General features: G+C 34.9%; 1 pseudogene; it reads left to right on the forward strand.

Moving 5' to 3' along the window:
• Nucleotides 1-8,199: 8,199 nt before the first annotated feature.
• Nucleotides 8,200-8,315, forward strand: LOC112480964 (annotated as a pseudogene).
• The last annotated feature ends 13,415 nt before the right edge of the window (nucleotides 8,316-21,730 follow it).

Here is a 21,730-nt window from a genome sequence, read left to right on the forward strand (position 1 = left end):
TGGTGAAGCTTTTAAATTCAACCAGGTATTAAAGTTCATCAATAAGCCAATGTACATCATGATCAGCAAATGCATGGATTACACTTATGCGGGACTTCTTTTGTGATGTTTAACTGTTCTAATCTGAATAGCTCCATACACCAACATTGAGTGTTTTTAAAACTCACGAAAAGTAGATGGTATTATAATAATCTTGACAAACAAGAGTTTTAAAAAAAACACAAAAATTAATAAATGTATCCATAGAATGAATATACTAGTTAGTTATATTTCCATCAAAGAATTTAACAAATCTTATCTTCAATCTAATATTAATATTGAGATCCTCGCCTATTTCTATTCTTGTTATTAGGTCTGAATATACAGTTGTGGTTTGTCATCATCATTTTTTCTCACTTTGGGGTCTTCTCTATTTTTTAAGAATAATTCTGAAATATTGCATTTCTAGTTCCTCTTTTCCTTCCTGTAATCCATCACTCGGTTTAGAATGTATCTTCAATCTTTTGAAGAGAAGGAATATAATTACTGAAAATAAAATAGTTTCAATAATTCAGTAATGTTTTTTGCATTATAAGTGATGTTGCAGAACCACCTCCCCAAATACAGGTCTGTGTGCTGGATGTGCCTGTAAACCCAAAACATTGAGGTACCAGTGCTTGGAGATAGAGAAAGATTTATTCAATTTGGCCAAAGCAAGAGAGGATGGGAAAGCAAGTTACCTCAAATCTGTCTTCTCAAAAAGCAAAAGTGTGGAATTTTTATATAGCTAGGTAGTAGGGGAGGTAAGTTCCAGGGAACTGAGAGAGAAGTCTGTGTTTCTTTATCATAGATGATGCTTTCTCGTGTCAGACTCCTGGGTATCAGTAGCTGGTCACAGCTACCTTGGAGATATTCTTTCCTTCTGCAAAATAAATTTATAAATTCTCCTCACAACCCTGAAGTTATCTCTTCCTGCTTGACAAAGAGACATCACATCAGCAATGTATGACTACATTCATTAGAACAAAAGGAATTGAGTAAGAGGAGTGGTTAACCTCTGAACAAAGGCCTAATTAAGAATTAAATTTTTTAATCTTAGCTGCCAAAAATACCAGGGGCATTAAAATCACAAGGAGCTCTACTACAGTGACTCAAGTTTTAATATACCCACATAATATTTCATGATATTGGTTGTTAAAATTTTAGAATCATGGAAAAGAAAGGAGAAGGTGGGGGTGGATAAAAGTAAATGAGAGATAACAGAAGGAAACAAAAGCAGGAAATAAGAAGAGAGGAAAGAAGAAAAGTAGGAAGGAAAGAAGGAGGGAGGGAGGGAGGGAGAGGGAGATGGGGAGGCAAACAAACAATTACAAAACCGATTTTTCAGATAAGTGCTTCTTCCAATATTGGCAATATTCCAGACAAATCAATTAAATTTCCACCCCAAATCCAATTTGAACAAAAGTTCAGATCTGTGGAATAAAAGTAAAATACATATAAAAATAGCCCCAAGTTGTTTTTTTTGAATCGAAGAGGATGTTTTCCCTAAATCATAGAGGTAAAATGTCACTATGGTTTTTCAAAATGACATTATAATTTTTCAATAATATCATTCAAAAGTAAAATAAACACAGTTTTTTTCTTATTGCCTTCAGGATAATTTGGGAAGCAAACCACACACAATTTTTGAGTGGATTTGTGCTGACTGAGAAAACATTCTCAATATCTGCGTCTTAAAAAATTGTGCTAAGCTTGCAAGTCTATATTAGATCAAGAATAAGAACTGTCTTGGGACGTTTGTTGGTTTTTCTTTAGTTTACATGTAGCCAGCTGGTTTCTGACCTCTTTGTGTAAATATCCAGCTTTTCACATAATCAGATTCCATATTACCTTGTTATGACATCATTCTGGGAAGACTTTGATCCCTCACTAACTTTCGTGAACCATACACATAGACTTAAATAACAATAAGAAGATTGCTACTTGTCTACTAAACACCACTGCTAATATTGTTAAAAAAATATATGCATGTACGCATATACGTGTGTGTGTGTGTGTGTGTGTGTGTGCATCTATGTGCAAATAATGCATAGATCTACAGAGGGGTTAGAAAGATACTGAAAAGAAAAGTATATGCTACTCGATACTAGATTATTGAATTTTCAAAAATGTTTGTAGCTCCCTGGCGAAATATGCATTTACGTTCCCTCTTTTTGCAATTGTTACCAGTTGATATTTTCACTCAACCGATATTTTAAAAGCAGGAGAATTTAGATGTAGGCTTTAGAGACTCTGTTACATATTATTTTTCCACATGGATAGATGAAAATAAAGGTTAAGCTATATTATTTGATGACCTGGAAGCCAGGGTATAAAAGACACAATGATCTTGTAAGTTACCAAAAAAAAAATGGCTTATTTAGTGTCTGATCAAGATAAATGACACCAGGCAGCTGTAAAAAGAATTCCCACTAGCCATTGACCCATAAACAGTGGTGTCATTTTTCATTTTTAGAAAAAGTATCAAAATCAATTTAAAATAACACCAAATCTTTAGAGCTATAATTAAATGTCCTAAATCCTTCTTCAGATTATATTATTTTAACTAATATTATTTTTTAAGTTAAAAGACATTAAAACATTCTTATTTCTGCAGAATTTTGATGCCTGTTAAATATGAATCATTTTTCTATGGGCCCACTGTTTCCCCAACAGCTAGAATGGTGCCTGGTACATAATAAATGGTCAATAAATATTGTTAAATGAATGAACAAATAAATAAAATATTAATATGTTAACTCATATGGAGATTTGCATACTAAAGTGATACTACATACACAAAAGACAAATGTTCAGAAGTAATAGACACATAATAGTAAGGAATGTTTACTGACCAGTTTTTATGTGTTAGGCATTATGCTAAGAGCTTTACATACATTCTCTTAATTAATGAGCACAATAGTCCAATAGAAAGTATTGATTAGGCTATCTCACGTGAGAAACTGTGGCTTCAAAACTAGTATTAATATGTTCAAGGTTACATCTAATAAATGGTGAAGTCTAAGTTAAAATTCAGTTCACCCTGAGTCTAGAATATCCATATTTTTAGCAACTATGTCCCACTCTCTTTCAAAGCACTGTGGTTTTATTGTAACTTTATGTGTGTTCCCTAGCATCACTCACAGACTATAGCTTCAAAGAAAAGAAAAACTACATTTTACTACTTTTAGAAGAACTAAGGCTCTCATGAAGCATTAAGTTTTCTATCAAAAAAATTAAATATTTTCATTATTATAGCATATAGAAATTTAAATATCGATCAATTATATTATGCTTCTTCTACACAGTACGTAAGAATTTATCCTGTAAATACATATAACCAAATGAGGAAAAAAGTAGGTATAAGAATTTAAATGTTACTTTTTTTTTTCATAATAGCAAGAAACTGGCAACAGCCTCAGTGCACCTAAGTAGAGGTCTGGTGAAGCAAATTATGAATGTGTAGTAGATGGCTACACAGTTATTGAAAGAAATGACAAATGAAATTCCAAGATTGAAAAGAAAATAAATTGCAAGTGAGTTCCACAGACTTCGGAATCAAGTAGATCTAGTTCAATCTCAGTTCATTCCCACTTACCAGATATGGCCCTGGACAATTATTTAACCTTTGTAGTCCTCATTTTCCTCATCTGTAAGAAGCAGATACTAATAGTATCTACCACAGGAGTTATACATGGTTTTGGTGAGGAAGATGTATGGAGGGATAAGTCATGTGCAGTTTCAACATATATTTTTCTTAGTGTCATAATATTTTCAATATCTGGATTCACATTAACAGGCAATTATCAATGGCGATGGTAAGGAAAGAAGTCCAGATTACTGACCAGAGTTACAACACTTTCCGATTCATTTTTAAAAAACCTATTTCTGATAGAAATTTTAAGTTATTAACTATATCTTTTTTACTTACCAGTCCAATTCCTTTTTTATATGGTATCTTAAGTTGACCTCCAATCAGATTATTTTGAATGAGGGAAATGTTCATCAAATACCTTTTTCAGGAAGAGATGACTGCTAATGCTTTTTTCCCTTTAAGTCATTAATGCTATTAATTGCATGTCAGTAAATTTAAAAAAGAGAGAGAGGCATGCATGTCTGGCACAAGATTAGCTTTCTGCATCCTATACTTAAACTCCATTCTCAGTTGTAGCTTTCTTCCTGTCAGTATACAGTGAAAACATTCGTTGTTTGGCCATAGAGTTGTTAACTGAGTTTGGGAGGTGGGTGGGACAAAAAATCTAAATAGGCCAGCTCTCTGAGCCACTCTTTATTATTAGAAGCGCAATGCATTTATTAATCTTATTCAGAATTTTACCTTTGTCATCATGTTTTTTGTTCATTTTCCTTCATGTTTTTAATTCTGAATCCAAACACTTGGTCATCTACATCCTTGCAACAAGCCAGTATGCGTCTATATAAGTAAATCAAAGCTTTGAAGTTATTCCTACATTCTCTTCAAGCTCCAAATAGAAAAATTAAAATTACTATGCTTTCCAAAATTTACCATTTTACTTCTCTGTGGTTCACACTAAAAAAATTGGGAGATAAATAGGAAGTGAAATAGTTTCAGCGTGTGAAGTGAAGGTTACTGGGGCACCCAGGCCTTGAAGTAGGCAGTTTCCCCTTAAGACGAAGTCCAAATACTTCAACATGGCTTACGCAGTTGTTCCCGACGGGCCCCTGCTGTTTTTCACTTCATTCCCTCTTCTAATTTCAGGCTTCATCTTTTCTGAATGTATTTCATTTCCTCATGTGCCAATAGGCCTTTCTTTCAAAGTGCAATTCCTATGGCCTAGAACCATCTGCACCCCTACCTGTTCATTTTGCCTTTTCTCTAACTCCTACTTACTACTCTTTCTTCAATCTTCAGCCAAGATGTCACTTCCTTTGTGAAGCTGGCCCAGGCCCTGACTGGTTGAAGTAGCTCTGCAATCCGCGTTCATGTTTCTGCATAGTTTCACTCTTTCGATTCAGTTATCACAGTATACTGGAAGTTCCACAGGGATGAGATCTTGTCCTTCCTGTTCACTAATAAATTCTCAGCCCTTAGCACAGTGTGCGTTGCACAGAGGAGGCATCTAACACGTAGATGAGTGAATACTAAATTTTCTGATACTGAGCACATAAATTGTTTCTCTTCTCCAGATCATTAGAAGAAAACATGAGATAAGGTGCTATGGAAAGTAGGGTTCTAGTGTGAACTACTATACTAATTCATAAGATGGCATGTATGAACCTTAAATACATTTTGTAAAGTGAAAGAAGCCATGCAAAAAGGCTGCATATACAATGATTCCACTTATGTGTCACACTGGAAAAGGCAAAAGTTAAGGGACAGAAAATAGATCGGTGGTCTCCAGGGGTTCTGGGTGAAGGGATGGAGAAGCTGATTAAAAAGTGAAAGCACAGGGCAATTGAGGGGAATGGCGTTGGTTGGTGTAGCACTGTGGGGTTGGATACCTAACTATGCATTTTTCAAAACTCGTACGGCTATACACCATGCAACCTGTGTGCAAATGTGAAAAAAAAAAAAAATTAACTAGGATGTTGTGGGGACCCAGGATGGGATATAGAATGTGACAAATGAATTTAACTGTAACACAAATATGTAAAGTAACTTCATTGAAGTGTGTGGAGAAGAAAAAAGCTGGCTTAAGTAACATTGATAAACAGTGTTTTGACTTATACTGCAAGGTTAAATGTAAAAAGAACTGTACTCTAAAGCTATGTTGTAGTTAGTAAATTTACTTCTCACAGGGTTCAGTTTTGCAATTCTTAGGTTTGAACAAATAAGTAAATACACTGTAATACTGAGAGCTGGTTTTCTCATTTTCAGAGAAAGATGTTAACAAATAAAGGAGTGAAAGCTGTAATGAAAACCGCCATGCTGGCTGGATTAGAGTCAGAGAACTCAGAATGAACTCATGTTATTTAAAAATAGATGATAGATGATGATAGATAGATAGATATAGATAATATATTAAATATATATTTGCATATACAGGTAAAGAAATACAGAAATAAATATATGTAATATTTATATATATGTATATATATTTACACATATAAGTACACAGATAAATACAGAAATAAATATAGATATATAGAGAGAAATATATAGCTCTTTCTGCTGAGAACGCCTAGAAATAGTGACATCCTAATAGAATAAAACACTCGAAACTCATTGATTTCTAAGTACCATTCTCCACTAAAGGAACTAGGGATCCTTGGAGAAATTTTTGATTCTAGGACTATGATGTGAAAATGAATCTGGAGCATCTTATTGTATCAGAAGGTAAGGAAATATGATAATAAGTATTTTACAAAACAGGATGTGGGCATGTCAAAATGACACAAGAGACAATCTGAAAGAGTTGCAATAGCCAAAGCTTTAACAATTTGAGCAACAAAATAAAAAACAACAGTATTGGATTATAAGCCAAAGAATAAAATAGATATTCATAAGTTCATACAGATATAAATAAATGACTAAAAAAACAGACGAGGAGATGAGACAAATATTTCTCATGGAATAATTCCAATTAATATGTTAGAAGAATTAAGGAAATAAAAAATTACCATTAGAAAGAACACCAAAGTAATATGTGTTGCTTGTAAAATGCAGTAACAAATGCTAAAATTAGTGGGTAAAACTATTAAGGAGAAATGGGATATTTGCATAGCCTCAAAGTATTTTCCTCAAAGTATTTATTAATTATTATGGTGGTTTTAACATATGTCCACAATTCAGTGAGGTGGAGTTTAATTTTCCTTCTCTTGTGTATGGGCTGAACTTTGCAATTTGTTACTAATAAATAGACTATAAAAAGCGGGGAGGATAGTAACTTTAGAGAAATCTGGCAGACACCAGGTTAACCACCATATAATAGTTAACATCGCCACTGATGAGACATATCAGAATCATGTACTTCCTGACATGATGTACTAGAAAGACATATCGCTTTTGTGAGTTTCTTCCCCAAAATTTATAACCTCAGTCTAATCATGAGAAAATATCAGACAAATCTAAATTAACAGACAATTTTCAAAAAAAACTGACCACAAAGATGTCACAGTCATGAAAGACAAGATGAAGAAACTTTCACAGATTGGAGGGAACTGAGGAGACATGACAAGTAAATGTCATGGGGTATCATGAATTGGATCTTGAAACGAAAAGACATTAGTGGAAAAACGGAGGCAACCTGAAGAGAGTTGAGTTAATACTACTGTGCCAATGTTCGTTTTCACTTTTGATAAACGTGTTATAGTGATGTGAGATGTTAACGTTAGAAGAAGCTGCTTGAAGGGTATGTGGAAACTGTACTATTTTAGCAACTCTTTTGTAAATCTAAAGTTATTTGAAGGAAAAGGTAAAAAAGAAAAATAAAGGATACTGGGCTATTCATTGATTTGCTGAGATCATAGAAATCTCAGACTCAAAGGCCACATAGCCACAGTAACATCTCAAATAGTACAGTGGAACTGACCTCCCAGTATGTTGCTACCACTGCTACTTTGAACTACCAACACCACTGGCACTATCATGAGATTCATTCACAGGGGCCGTGGTCACCGCTGCCCTGGGAATGAGATCCTATGCAATAGTTACTGTCTCTAGAAAAAATTCCCCAAGCTCCTATTTCTTTGCATCAATAGCCCTCTATTAAAATATAGGGTATGTTATGTGATTAGTGGAGGTCAGATCATATGCCTATACCAAGCTTTAAGAGAGACTGGGAAAGTGAGTGTGTGGCATTTTTGTTTCTCTAATGGAGGAGGTCCTCAAATGTATAGAGTCCAGATACTTGGTAGTCAAGAAGAATGAAAAATAAAATCTACTATTAATAGTTAGAACTTTCAGGCTAACGTAAAAGAAGTCTTGACACAATTTGATTCAGTATATTTACTTGTATAAAACAAAACCAGGTAGGAAGATGAGGTAAAGACTGCTTTAAGCTTTGAAGGATACGTATTATGATTTGATTTTGTTTTAGTATTCACTCTCTTACAACTCATTATTTTTCTTTGTTGCCAATCTTGCCCCTTCACTTAAAAAAAAAAAAGAAAAAGGACATGGTTCCATAGTGTAGCAATTCGCACGTCTGTTTTATACGCAGAAGGTCCTGGGTTCACACCCCAGTGGAGCCATAGCCCAGGGTCTGTGGCCATGCCACCCTGAACAAGCCCAATGTCTGATCTCGGAAGCTAAGCAGGGCCTGGCCTGGTTAGTACTTGAATGGGAGACCACCTAGGAAGACCAGGTGCTGTAGACATAAATAATAATAATCAAAGAAAACACAAACACAATGCATTATGTGTGTCCAAGTAAAAACATTTTTCTTCTTTCATTGAAGACAATTTTGTCACAAAGTTTCCTCTACTAAATACACGTTCCTTTTGACTTACTAATAAAATGCTTCAATGATTCAATTTATGAAAAAAACCAATTAGATATTGATCTGTACTCAAGCCTTAAAAATCAAGTAAGCACTTATTCTTTCTTTTTTCTTTTCCTTTCCTTCCCTTCCTTCTCTTTTCCTTTTTCTGTGAGCAATGAACTCAATGTAGACAGAAGTGTGGGCAAGTCTGAGCTATTATGATCATCCTAGTACCAACAAGTTCCCCTTTGTTGTTATGTTACCTTCAGTCACATTCATGGTCTCTCTGCCTCATTTGTCCTCTTTTTAAACATATTGACAGTTAACTGCCTTTTGAAATAAAAATAGAATAGATACCAATAATTACATTCTTACCTTCATAAGAGAGTCTGACTGCCACCATGATAAAGTGTCCAATGAAGGAGAAAAGACAAAAATGTCCTTTTAAGCAATAATCACTACCTGTTGCTAGGGAATTTGGGAAAAAATTAAGAATGTCTTTGTGTGAAAAGTCATTATATAATCCCCCTCTCAACCAAATTCTTGGCTCATGTTAGAGTTATTTCATTACATCCATGCTAGAAAAGCTGGTCTTGAACTTCCCGTTGTAACCCAGTCACACTGAAAGATATAGCAAAGACTGGGTAGATTTGGTCAACAGAAAGCTGAGGCCCAGATTCATCCCTTATAAAAATAGCCATTTAGCTGCAGGGAACGGGATCAGACGTACCCACCTGGACCCAGACCTCACCTCCAGGTTATTGTTGCCAGTGAGTGTTTTAGGCCAATTAGAATATGGAAGTTTTCTTTCTTCATAAGTTTGAAAGTAAAAGCAAGAGAAGATTCTTTCCTTCTGACTGTGAGAACACAGAAAACACAAATTCGAAAAATAGAATTGTAATAAAGAAAAGCTTTATCAGATGATAGAAAGGAAAGTCCTTTGCCTAGAAAAGAAGTAACAGCTATAAGTCTTAATACTCCAGACAGGAGAGGGAGAATGATTCAAATATTTTGATAAAAATGCTAACAATAATAGCTAACATTGAGCGCTTAACACATGCCAGACAATATTTTAAATGCTTAATATTGCTTAATGTATTTAATCCTCAAAATGACTTAACAGATAAGAAAGATGAATACAGAGATTTTAATCAAATTGCCAAGTGACACAGCTACTAAGAGTTGAAGGCAGGTCATTTGCCCAGACTCCACCACATGAGTCTTTAAGGAGTCCTGGGTCCAGTTGATTTGTCGAATGGAGGGCAGTAGGTCCTCAGCAGGTTCCAGCAGGTTTTGGGGAGAGAGAACCAATCTGACTCAAAGTCTGCTGTGCCAGAGTGGTTGCTGGGAGCAGTCATGGTTCTTAGCAAGATCAGCCAAGCCTTTACAGTCAGGGCCACATGTGCAAATAACACACCTAGTTTCCCAATTTATAACACTAAATACCGATCATAATATTTTATTTAAAATGTAGCATTTGCACCAATGTTCATACTCCAGCAATGTTTTAGTTAAGGTAAGTCATGTTAGCTGCTATAAGATTATCAGTGGCCTAATATAACAAAAGTTTATTTCTTACTCTTCTCCCTCTCTGATAAAGGTTGTCAATGGGGAACCTACTCCACCTGGTCATTTAAGGACTAATTAGCTTCCTTCTTTAACACAAGTTGCCTGGTGTCATTAGGAGATGTATGAGGAAAGAGAAAAAGGAGGATGCCAGGTTAGGTTATTAGAAACCAGGCACATTGCTTCTAACCACATTTCATTGGTCAGAAGGTCAAGAGGCTAGGAAATGTGGTTTATTTAGTGTCAGTCCCAGATAGAAGAGGAAAATCATGTGTATCTAAGGACACTGGCCTTTTGTGCTACAAAAACTCTAACCAATTTCATCCACTATATTTATGGGACAGGGTTTATAGGCTTCAACTAATGTAGAAGATAATCCATGAACCAAAAGGATAAAGTCTCATTACGAATAAGCTTGTAGGACTCTGCAATGCCCACCTGTCTTCTGGCCAACCCTCTTTGTTAGGTCCTCTTGCTTCCTCATGGGATCAACTTGTGAACTTGGCACCTGGCTTTAATTGGCTTCCTTTTTAAACTCTGATGTTAATTCCTTCAATTCTGTCAATGGAATGTCCCACCCCAGCTTTTCCCACCACTAAAGTATTCATAATTACTCTTGAGAATATATTTTTTTAGCCTCCCAACATTGTCTTAGCAGAGTAAATTGCTTGCTATTAACCATGTAAATATTTCTTAATTCGATTTTATAAAAATAAAATCATGACTAATTTCTTAAAAGGTATGTTTTATTACTAATCTTATAAAATAATGATACATAAAAATGTAAGATATTCTGAAATCATAATCTTCAATATTTTTGTTGAGTAATGTAGGCTATATCTAAACCTCAGAAAAAAATGTTCAGGTTAAGAAACCAAGAGCATGTTAGGAGAGCTAAATGGCATATAATGGATGGCTCATTCCACCAAAAGATTTAGCATCTCTTATTGTGTTTGCTTTAGAAGCAATCGACCTTGGTTTAGTGATAAAATAAGAACTTAGCTGATATCTAGTGATTATGGTTGGGACTAAAGGTCAAGAGCTTAGGCTCTAAGGAAGACTTCTTAGGTTTTATTAGCTGTGTGTCCTTGAAAAGTCACTTAACCTTTTTGTGCCTCAGTCTCCTCCACAATAAAACAGAGATAATAATAGTATGTACCCTATAAGGTTGATGAAAGAATTAAATGAATTTAATTTTCATAAAACCTTATGGGGTGGCTACTATTATTTTATTTCGATACATGTAAAAAGACTTAGAATAGTGCTTGGCACATATTAAGTAATCAACAGATATTAGCCACAATATTATTATTATCATTATCAATCGAGAAAGAATTTTTTGCCTTTTCGTATAAAAAATTGTTAAAAACCATAGTGTTGGACTGTGGTCCTGAAAGAAATGCTGCGGTGAAGATTAATCGTCGATACATCCGATAGTTAAGAGTCAGCAGGCTCATGCCCTCATTCTCAACCATAAGCCATTCATTCATTCATTCATTCATTCAACCAATGCTTATTGCATGCCTACTATGTGCCGGTATTGTACTTCTGCCACTTATTAGCTGTGTGCATTGTAACAGCTCTCTTTACCTCTCTTACCTTGTTCTTTTCAATCTGATAAGTGGAATAATATCTACTTTTATCTTTGTTGTGGGAGTAAATTAAGTTAGAAAATTTGTGAAGCAATGGCACCGTGGCTGGCCTATAATAAGCACTCAATAACTAAATTATTATTCTTAAAGAAATTAATATGAAAAGATCTTTGTCTTGTTCTTTCATACAGTTTTTCAAACTGTAGATCTTGATTCATTAGTAAGTGGTAAAATCAATTTTTAAAAATAGAATCAATGTTTTGAAAAACAAAATAAAAATAGAATAAACTACAATAAAATAGTAATGACTAAATGAAGAGATCAAAATAGAACTCTACAGATAAGAGTGCATCACATGTATTGAAAAGTTAATTTCACCTATATGAATACCTACGCATAGATGGACATTGGTTGTGTGTAAAACATATTTCTTACTAAGAGTTGCAGTTAAAAAAGTTTGAAAGATTTTTAATAAGTGCTATGTTAGCCCCTTTAATTGCCCAGAAGTCAGAACATTGTGTTTGTTATGAAGCTAGTTTAGAGAAATATCTTTACCAGCATGTGGCAGAAATAGCACATACAGGATTTTTAAATTTATCAATGCCAAGCTTGCTTGGTGATTTGGTAGAGAGAGTTAAAACCATTATCTAAAAATGAGATATCAGATTCTTGACAAATTACATTTTTCTCTGCTACTTCTGCCCACTATCATTCTGTAAAATGAAAAAGTCACTTACGGTGGAGATAAGTCATGTGGATGTATGGTACTTTTGAAACATTCTGCATTAAGCTTGCCTCCTCATAGGTGAAGGGAAATCCAGTAGTCCTCTGTTGTTTCTAGTGTATGTGTTTACTGACATAGACTAAAGGAGGAGAGCTGTCACCAATTGCCTGACAAACGAGGTGAATAATTGCCATCTTCTCAGGAGGGTCCTTTGCCCTAAAAGCCTTCAATTTCAGATCATCTGTCTTTAGAGTTTCGTGGGCACATAGGCTTCCTGTCTCTTTTTCCAAATTAAGGGCACTCAGCATAGCTGCCACATTGGGCACTAATGAATTCCCTGAGACTAATCTACACAGTAATGAGAACTGGAATCTGTCACCCACTCTCCCAGGAGGTAACAGTTCACACGCCGTTACATCACCCTATTAAAATAACTTATTAGCTGTGTTGCTTGTCTGCTACTATTCATTAAGAAGTTGTGACCAAAGAGACATGTATTTGAACAAATGATGAAATTTAATTTGAATTGTTCTCCATTTTGTTTTTGTGACTGAATGCACACGTGCCGTAAGTGAATGTAAGCATTTTATACAGACCATGGGTACTTTAGGAAAGTATCAACACAGTTATGATTTTTCATCAATTAGATGAAAAAACTTAGATGAGAATCTGCATCCCATTCAAAATGTGTGAGGAATTGTATGCTCCATTCCCTGCATTTTGTCTCCTAGGAAATATTTATGTTTTTGTAAGAGGCTTTCATTATAGGCATAATGCATTATGCCATGAAACCATTGATAAATTATTCTGAGAGCTAAATTGGGGAGGGTAAATTTAGATGGAGTAATAAGGAGTTGGGTGCAATTTTAATCACAAATCCAAGAAATTATTTAAACATTTCTTTGCTGTTTTTGTCAATATAATATCTCAGTAAGAGTGTGGACTTTCACCTTATATGAAGGTTACTTAAATCTTGGCTCTTCCTTTTAGTAGTTGTGCGATCTTATTTAACCTTTTTATCCTCACTTTATATGTAGAATGAGAGTAAAGTACTCAATAATACCTATTATTATTATTATCATCATAATCACCATCATTATCCAGCCCCCTTCCTCCAAGGAAAAAAGTCAGAAGGAGATTTTATTTTTGCATTAGATATTTTTCAGAGATGGTGGTGGCTTTTGATACAGCTGTCTGAAAACTACAGTTATAGACGATAGCTCAAAAAATACTTGAAAGCAACAGAAAGGCTTGAATAAGCTCAGTGACCTGATCAGGACCTGCAGGCACATCCTTGACCACCTTTCTCTGAAGCAGAACTGTGGCGCTACCAGTTCTTAGCTGTGAGATTCTGAGCAAGCTTCTTTAACTCTCCAAGGTTTGTGTTCTTCATCTTTAGAAAGGGATAATAATACTTCCTTCATTGTCTTGTTGTGAAAATCAAATCAAATGAAATACATTTGGTAAAACATTGATCACCATGTCTAGCATGTAATAAATACGCTGCAATTGTTATGGTTATTATTATTCATAATGCCACTGACCCACCATTGAAGACTGAGCTCTGAATTAGTTTCTAACAGTTGTACAGGTGCAGACTGCACTCTCTTCACCCCTGCTTAGCCTCTCTTATGTCCTCCAGAGAGATGTCCAGGAATGCACTGATTATAGAACAGAGTTTTCAAACTAGATCATGTCATACTTAAATAGAATCTGTAACTTCAGCCTAATTTGCTCAACCTTCAAACAAACTATACAAAGTAGCCTATGTTAATGTCCTAGTTGTTTTATTATTAGTTTATTGATTGGATTAAGTACTATTTTAACAACTTTTAAAATTACATTTGAATTCATAGTGTTGGTAAAGGCTTGAATAAGCTCAGTGACCTGATCAGGACCTGCAGGCACATAAGCCACTCATAGTCTTTCAAAACTACTGGAATTAAAAGAATATTCCAAAAATAGCAATCACATAAGCACAGTTATTCTATAATAGGTTGAAGAAGAGATTCCAGATAATTTTGTATTTTTCAGAGTCAAGCTAAATGCATTAACAACTGACAATTCAAATGGCAACCAGTTACTATTTAAAACAAACTGGATTCTTTCCTACACTTTGGGGCTTAGCACGAGTATATCCCGAGGAATTTTATAGTACACACAAAATGAGGTGTTGAGTTTTTATCATTTTGCATGAAATATGTCTTTCCAGATTTGTTTCCCACAAATCTTTTCACAGTTATCTAAATGCAGTGTACTTTGCTTAAATGCGAATTCTTAATAGCAATCTTGAAAATAATTTGAAGAGATATCTCCACTTCTGTTTAGCTTGAAGCATCCCCGATAGACAGCTCACCACTTTGAAGCAGAAGAAAAAAAATAGTAACAGTAACATGATAATAATAGCGAATACTTCTATGCTGTTTCCACATGCCTGTCATGTACAAATCCTTTACACATAGTGAGTCACCTAATTCTCACATCAACCTTATGAGGTAGATACTATTTTTACCCCCGTTTTATATTGCAGGAAAGCCCACCACAGAGCAGTGAAGTAACTTGCTGAAGGCCACAAAGATAGAAAGTGGAAGAATCAGGACTCAAGCATCAGGTTTTCACCCTAAACTATCATCTGGCTAAAACTGTTATATGGCCAAAGCTTTTTATATTTATCAACATCAAACTTACGGCATATCAGTTGGTGATGTAAACCCCTGTCTTCGATTATAGTACTAGAATGTAATTCTTAAGTAGGAAAAAAAAATTCTTTCTTTCCTATGGCCTGGTTTCTCTCAGACTAAGCTATATTTCTTTCCTGATTGCATGGTCTGGGCTAATTTGCATGACTAGTTTAGATAAAGCAAGTAAGAGAAGATAATTTTAAAAATCACATAAATTCCTGGCTCAAAATTGAGTGGTTTATTGATTTTTCAAGGTGACATGGTGACCCTCTCAGGCCAATTAAAAAACAATCCATAAGTGTCTTCTCGAAAAAGCTGGTTACAAGGATAGTATGGTTGACCCCCGAATAAACAGTAGCCATGTAGTTTGGGAGGTGACTCTAATTCCAAGGATAGGCTCTGATTTGTCTAAGCCAGTTATGACAAGTCCATCTTCCTTGCCAGTATTGCTTGAGAAACCAGCGCTTTACTCAATCAGAATGCAACAGTCCTCTGACTGTCATTTGCTCAAGAATGTGTGACCTAAGTTGGGCCAATCAGACTCAGTGGAAGTCATTTCATGGTTGAAAAGTGCTACCTTTGCTTCTACTGGAGAAAGCAACTTCGAATGAAGTTAATTTAACACTGGACAAAAGAGGAGAAAGGGAAAGAACATGGATATTTAATGACGTTGTTGAGTTTCTGAATCAACTGGCCCTGAAGTCCTCACTACCTTTAACTTCTTATTTAAGGAAAAAATATATATTTATATAAAATATATATTCATATATATTTTATCATAGTCAAAGATTGTTTGAATCTGGTTTTTTGTTAATTTGCAGCCCAAACACAGTTAGGAGACATATTTTTACCCTTTAAGGCCTGCATTATAGTCCTGGTTTTAAAGGGATAATTAATATCTGTGCATTTTGAATCACTAATAATTTGGTTCAGACATACAAACTGACCCAGATTCATATCCACATTTATTAAGCACATAATGTAACACATGCCAGTCACAATGTAGGAGCTTTTACATATGTTGTCTATAAGTACCTTCCCAAGTTCAGGGAGAAGAATACCATTATCCATACTTTTTAGGCAAGTAAAAGTTCAGAGTGGTTAAATAACTTTCCTCTCATCACACTGTTACTTACTGGAAAATTCTTACCTGACCTCAGGTCTTTGGACTTCAGTTTCCCTAGTACTTCGGCGTTTCAGGGCAGAAAGGATGAAGGTGTTTGAAGCACTCTGGATCATTTCAGTTGAGGTAATTTCTATTCATGGGATAGATCATTGCTTATCACCTTAAACATGATGCTCTATCACTTTTTTTCTTTATTGTATCATGTAAAATCACCAAAATCATCATTTATGTAACACTCTATAATTCCATGTAAGTTCAAGTAGAAATATCTATTCTGGCATAGCAAACACATTTCTCAAGTTTCTTTTCAGTAACATAATAAAATTATGTATAGATGTGTATGAAAAAAATACATAACATAAATATAGACATCTGAAGCATATTTAATTGAGCTTTAAATTTCTTTATTGTCTCATAATTTCTCCCTTTCTTGGATTTGCAAACTTAAAACATTCTAATGCAATTCTAAATGGGAAACATTTGTTACTCATTCTGGTGCCACATACTGAATGAGATTTGTATAACATAGCAAATAGAGATGATTATCATACATGAGAGTGAAGTAATCCAATGTAACATATTTTTAATCACAGAAGACAAGGTCTATCTGTGGCTTTTAAAAGCTTGAAGTTTTTCAGAGAGTGCTACTGCAAATTCTCTTCATTCTTAGAAAACAATTGGTCTAGAAAGGTTAAAAACTCAAGTAACCAAAAATCCTTCCTCTGTCTCTCCTGTCCAGTGCTTTCTCCTGAGTGTGTTTCTTTTAAAACCAAGATAATTTGCATTTGTTACAGTTTCAGACCTTAGTGTGAATATTTTTAACATTGCCAACGACTGGCGTTCAAGCCCAAGTGTGCCATGCAGATTGTCCAGAGATGCTGTAAACTTAGAGCTGGATCATAAGGCTGGGCAAATGCAGGACTTAGGAAGCAGGATAAGTTTAGACTTTGACTAGTCAAGCTAGCAATGACTTAACTTCTAGGAGCTCAGTCCCAAGTAAGAGGAAATGCAAGGCTGCCCAAAGAGTGTTGGAGTGAACAGAAATTCCATTGGATATTAATAGGTATTATGTTAAAAATTATTCCATGGATACAGTATGTGCAATTGCTTCAATTTATTTATCCGAAGAACTGTGTGTGTGTGTGTGTGTGTGTGTGTGTGTGTGTGTGTGTGATCTTAGAGGACAAGTACTCTGTAAAGCACATCCCAGGAAGTGTTGTGTATGGTATGGAAGAGCTCCATTTGAAATAGATTATTTACATAAAAATAAAGAGAATATGATGGAGAAAACTTATTACTTTTTAACTGTTTGGAAGTCTTGTTTTGAATCATTATTTAAGTTGAAATAAAACTTTGCATGGCATATAACAGTATTTTTTCTAAATATTTTATTTCCATTTCTTCTTTTTTCTCTCAGGGAAACTCTGATAAGATAATTAGGATAGTTGGATTCTATTTTACAGTTGAAGAAAGTGATGCAGCAAGACGATAAATACCTTTAATACTCAGCATAGGCTAGGCCAGGGCACTGGCAAACTAAGGCCCAAGGGCTAAGTCTGCAGCTTGTTTCTGTACAGTGTGGAAACTAAGAGGTTTTTTTTAAAGGTTTGTTAAGAAAAATAAGAAGACAGAGAAATTTACTATCTGGACTTTTATAGAAAAATTATGCCAACCCCTGGACTAGGTTATTCTGTGGTAACAAACAATGCCTATGTCTCAGTGGTTTTACATCGCACCCTGCCCCCGCCCCCCACCCAAATGTATTTCTTGTTGACACTACATGCCCAACACAGGCTGTCAGGAGTCTCTGCTTATCCAGATCACTCAGGAACCCAGACTAAGAGACTTCATGTCATTATGTGCTTGCAGGGTCGCCATAACAACGGAAAGGGAGTGTGATGAGATAAACACTGGCTTTCAAAACTACCACGGGGGGTGTGAGACATAGCACTTCTGCTTACATTTCACTGGCCAACCAAGTCCCATGGCCTCATCTCACTTCAAAGGGACAGGGAAATTCTCTCCTACCTTTTACCTGGAAGAAGAATATCTGAAAATATTTGATAAACAGCATAACACTAACACAGGGTACACATACTTGCCCACATACGTGCATGTGTATAGTAAGCAAGTTCAAGAAGAAATTAGTTAGATTCCATATCCTGTGAAATTTATTGACTCCCCCTTCTCTCTATATAGAAATATGTAGATATCTCTATAATATATATTGATATATAGAGATCTATTTTATATTAAATTCCATATATATCAATATATAATAGATGTTTCTCTGTACATTCTATTTACCTATTTATCTATTTATCTATGGACAAACATTAGCATTAGAAGGAATCTTACAATTGATACTAAGGAAACTTATAAAGACAGGTGAGATCGATAGTGACAGATTCAAAGTGTGAAGTTCTTATAAATTTTTAGTTTCTAGATACTCTCTCAACCATGTACTTCTTCCTCTATATCAAACTTCTTTTCTAAAGAAAAGCCTTATATCAGTTTGAAATCATGCTAGGTAGATTTTTATATGATCTCACATTAGAAAGAGTTTCTCAGTGTGATAAAGAGAAGTCTATACCCCTCGCCCCCACCTCAACACACACACATATAGTGAAAAACAACCTTCTTGGTTTTCAAGAGGCAATGTGAATTTACAGTGTCCTTACTATGAGCCTGCATGCACGAACCCAAACTGTATCCTGAAATAATCCCATACCTGAGAGCACACTGGCCATATCCTTCTCTGCTCAGTGGCAAAGTAAGGAAATTGTGGATGATAAAGAATTGAAGGAATCATTTTCTTCCTCTTCACATATGCTTACTTCCTTCAATCAGAGACATTGGTGGTTTGTTTTTTGTCTCTTTCCATCTTTGACCCTTTCTGTTTACTTAGGAAATGCCAAATGAGAGAAACATAAATTGTAGGGTTTTTTAACTGTACACTTGGCCATTCCTTCGGTCAGTGCATTGTCACTGGATACTCTTACTGCCAAAGTGACAAGTTTCATAAATAACCAATTCCTAGTGAGAAGAGAAAAAAAAACCTGTAAGAGACAATTTCTTGGATCCAATGTCACTGGATACTCTTACTGCCAAAGTGACAAGTTTCATAAATAACCAATTCCTAGTGAGAAGAAAAAAAAAACCTGTAAGAGACAATTTCTATTCAGAAGAATAAATCATAATATTAAAAGAGAAACGATCTTGTGAAAAAGTCACAAGTGGAAGAGTCCAAGCCAGTTTTCCATCTGCGTTGGGGAATGGTTAACAATAATGTGTGGGAAGTCAAACAAAAATGGAGAGCGGAGATTTTTGTTGCTTTTTTAAAAAAGGATGTTTGTTTAAGGAAAGTATGTGGGGCTGGAAGGGGGAGAGCAATGGCTCCTGTGAAAGGAGGGAGACATGGTGAAACAAATACCAGCAGTTCAAAGGACTTTTGTGTGTGCAAGATAGTAAATAAACTAAAGAGGCAACCCTCATAAAAAATATTTGCCCAGCCATACAGGAAAGACAGTGAAATTGCAAGGTTGCCTCTGAATATGAAATCTATCAGCTAGGGCGCAACTCTTGAACATCACCGATATCTATCTTGATTCTCTGCGTTTTCCATCTTTTCTCTGAAAGTCTCTATGTTTCCATTGAATTTCTTCTGGAATTATCCTGTACCACTGAGAAATGTGATTAAAGTGCTTTAAATGCCTATGATTTCCATCTTGAAGGAGAAAATATAAATGCAAAGAGAGTACCGTAGCTACTTACTTGATTTCCAAGGCATCTGGATGTCAGCAAGTTAGAGAATAAATTGAGAAGACATTTTAGCAGACAGTATGCAAAATGATAAAGAAACCCCAGAGAAAATGGGGACTTTCTTTTTTAAGGAGTATGAACATCCATTCACGAAGGCTCTGTTTTGATTGAAGATGTGTCTACCAAAATGATAAAAGAAGAATCATTTTATATGCTTTGTTGGCTCATAAATATAAACAACTTAAAAATATTATAAATACTTACTGTAAAAGGAGTTAGTAATACTTTTAGTATTTAATAATCTTCAGAGAGAAACAAGTTTAAGATTCTCAGCTTTTCACTGATGAAATTACAGGCTGCCTGATTCTCTATGAAGTTATGATAATGGTAAAAGAATTTACATCAAGTTTTAACCCCAAATATTTAAATCTTCCTTATTTTTGTAAATTCAAGTCAATATATGAATACAAAGACATAGCTCATATTTGGAGTGACATTAAACTTATTTCAAAGAAAATTTTTAAATAGTGTATAATTTAATTTCAGAAAATAAAAAGTTTTCAAGCTTGACATCTTGTAAGCTTCATATATTTATAGGTCATATTTAAGCACTGAAGAATTAATATTCTATACATACTGAAATTAAAAATAAGTAGATCTCTAAGCCACCTCAAATGTGCCACATGATGTAAACATCTTACTTCTGTAAAAATAAATTTCTAATTTTGAAGTATTAATTGAGCCTCCCATCAAGGAATTTTGTAATGTTTATTCATTTATCTAAGACACTTTTTTTCAGATTTATGAATATTTATGAATCACAAGGTTCAATTGAGTATTATAAGAAGTGAAAGGTAGTGTCTTCCAGATGTAAAGGGTACTTTTAATTTTATTGCTTCTTCAGATGCCCACTGGCATCTTGTCACGCTTGAATGAGCCATTCAAAATACAGCTGCCAGCTACCTGAAGTGCAAAGACGAGAGGAGAATTTAATGAAGCATGAATTGTCTGTTCAGTTGGAGATACAGACCCCTTTACTGTAGCACAATTAAATAAAACATAGTGGAGGCTTCTGTTAATCAACCCCAATCACCTTCTGTTTTGCAGACAGGAAATCTACAAGCTTAATTAACATCTTTATAGTGAAATGTGGTGCATGGATGGTAAATGTATTCTCTGTGTGTGTGTGTGTGTGTGTGCGTGTGTGCACATGTGCACATGCATGTGTTTATAATGAAGATTCTACCATGTATAAGAAACTGTGTTCAGTGCTGATGGGAAATGCTAAGATTGATCAGAATGGTCTGACTACCTATAAGAAACAATAGCCCTTATCTAGTACCAACCAACTGGCTTATTTTTAACAAAAAAAGTTATTATGCCTCTCTCCAGGCTAAAAGGCAGTGAAAGCCTAGGAATTGAAAATTGGAGGAATGGCAACCACAGTGGCTCAATGGGAAAAAAATTTTTTTTTTTGAAATAATGAACTTTCCTTGGTTGTGAACTATAATTGAATTTCTCAGTCTTATGGGTGTGTCCATGGAGTGTCTGTGGGCATGAAAGTCAATGGCTTGGTTATTAAGAGAGAGGAAGCAAGGATAGTGGGAGGAATAAGAACAGTCGAGTATATCCTTTCTCCACACATGATTTCACTTATAATGGAACCAAGAAGCTCAGGAAATGGAAATGGCAGCTAGCTGAGAGATTAAGCTCAGAAAATGGGAATAGATCTAAAAGTCCACCAATAACATACTATTCACTCATGCATTCCTTATTTTAGAAAGTATTTCTTGAGTGCCTTATATATGTGGTTACTGGTCACTAAGTATATAGTAATGAATAAGATCGACATGGTTCCT

The sequence above is a fragment of the Pteropus alecto genome, unplaced genomic scaffold, assembly GCF_000325575.1.
Source record: "Pteropus alecto unplaced genomic scaffold, ASM32557v1 scaffold20, whole genome shotgun sequence".
NCBI lineage: Eukaryota > Metazoa > Chordata > Mammalia > Chiroptera > Pteropodidae > Pteropus > Pteropus alecto.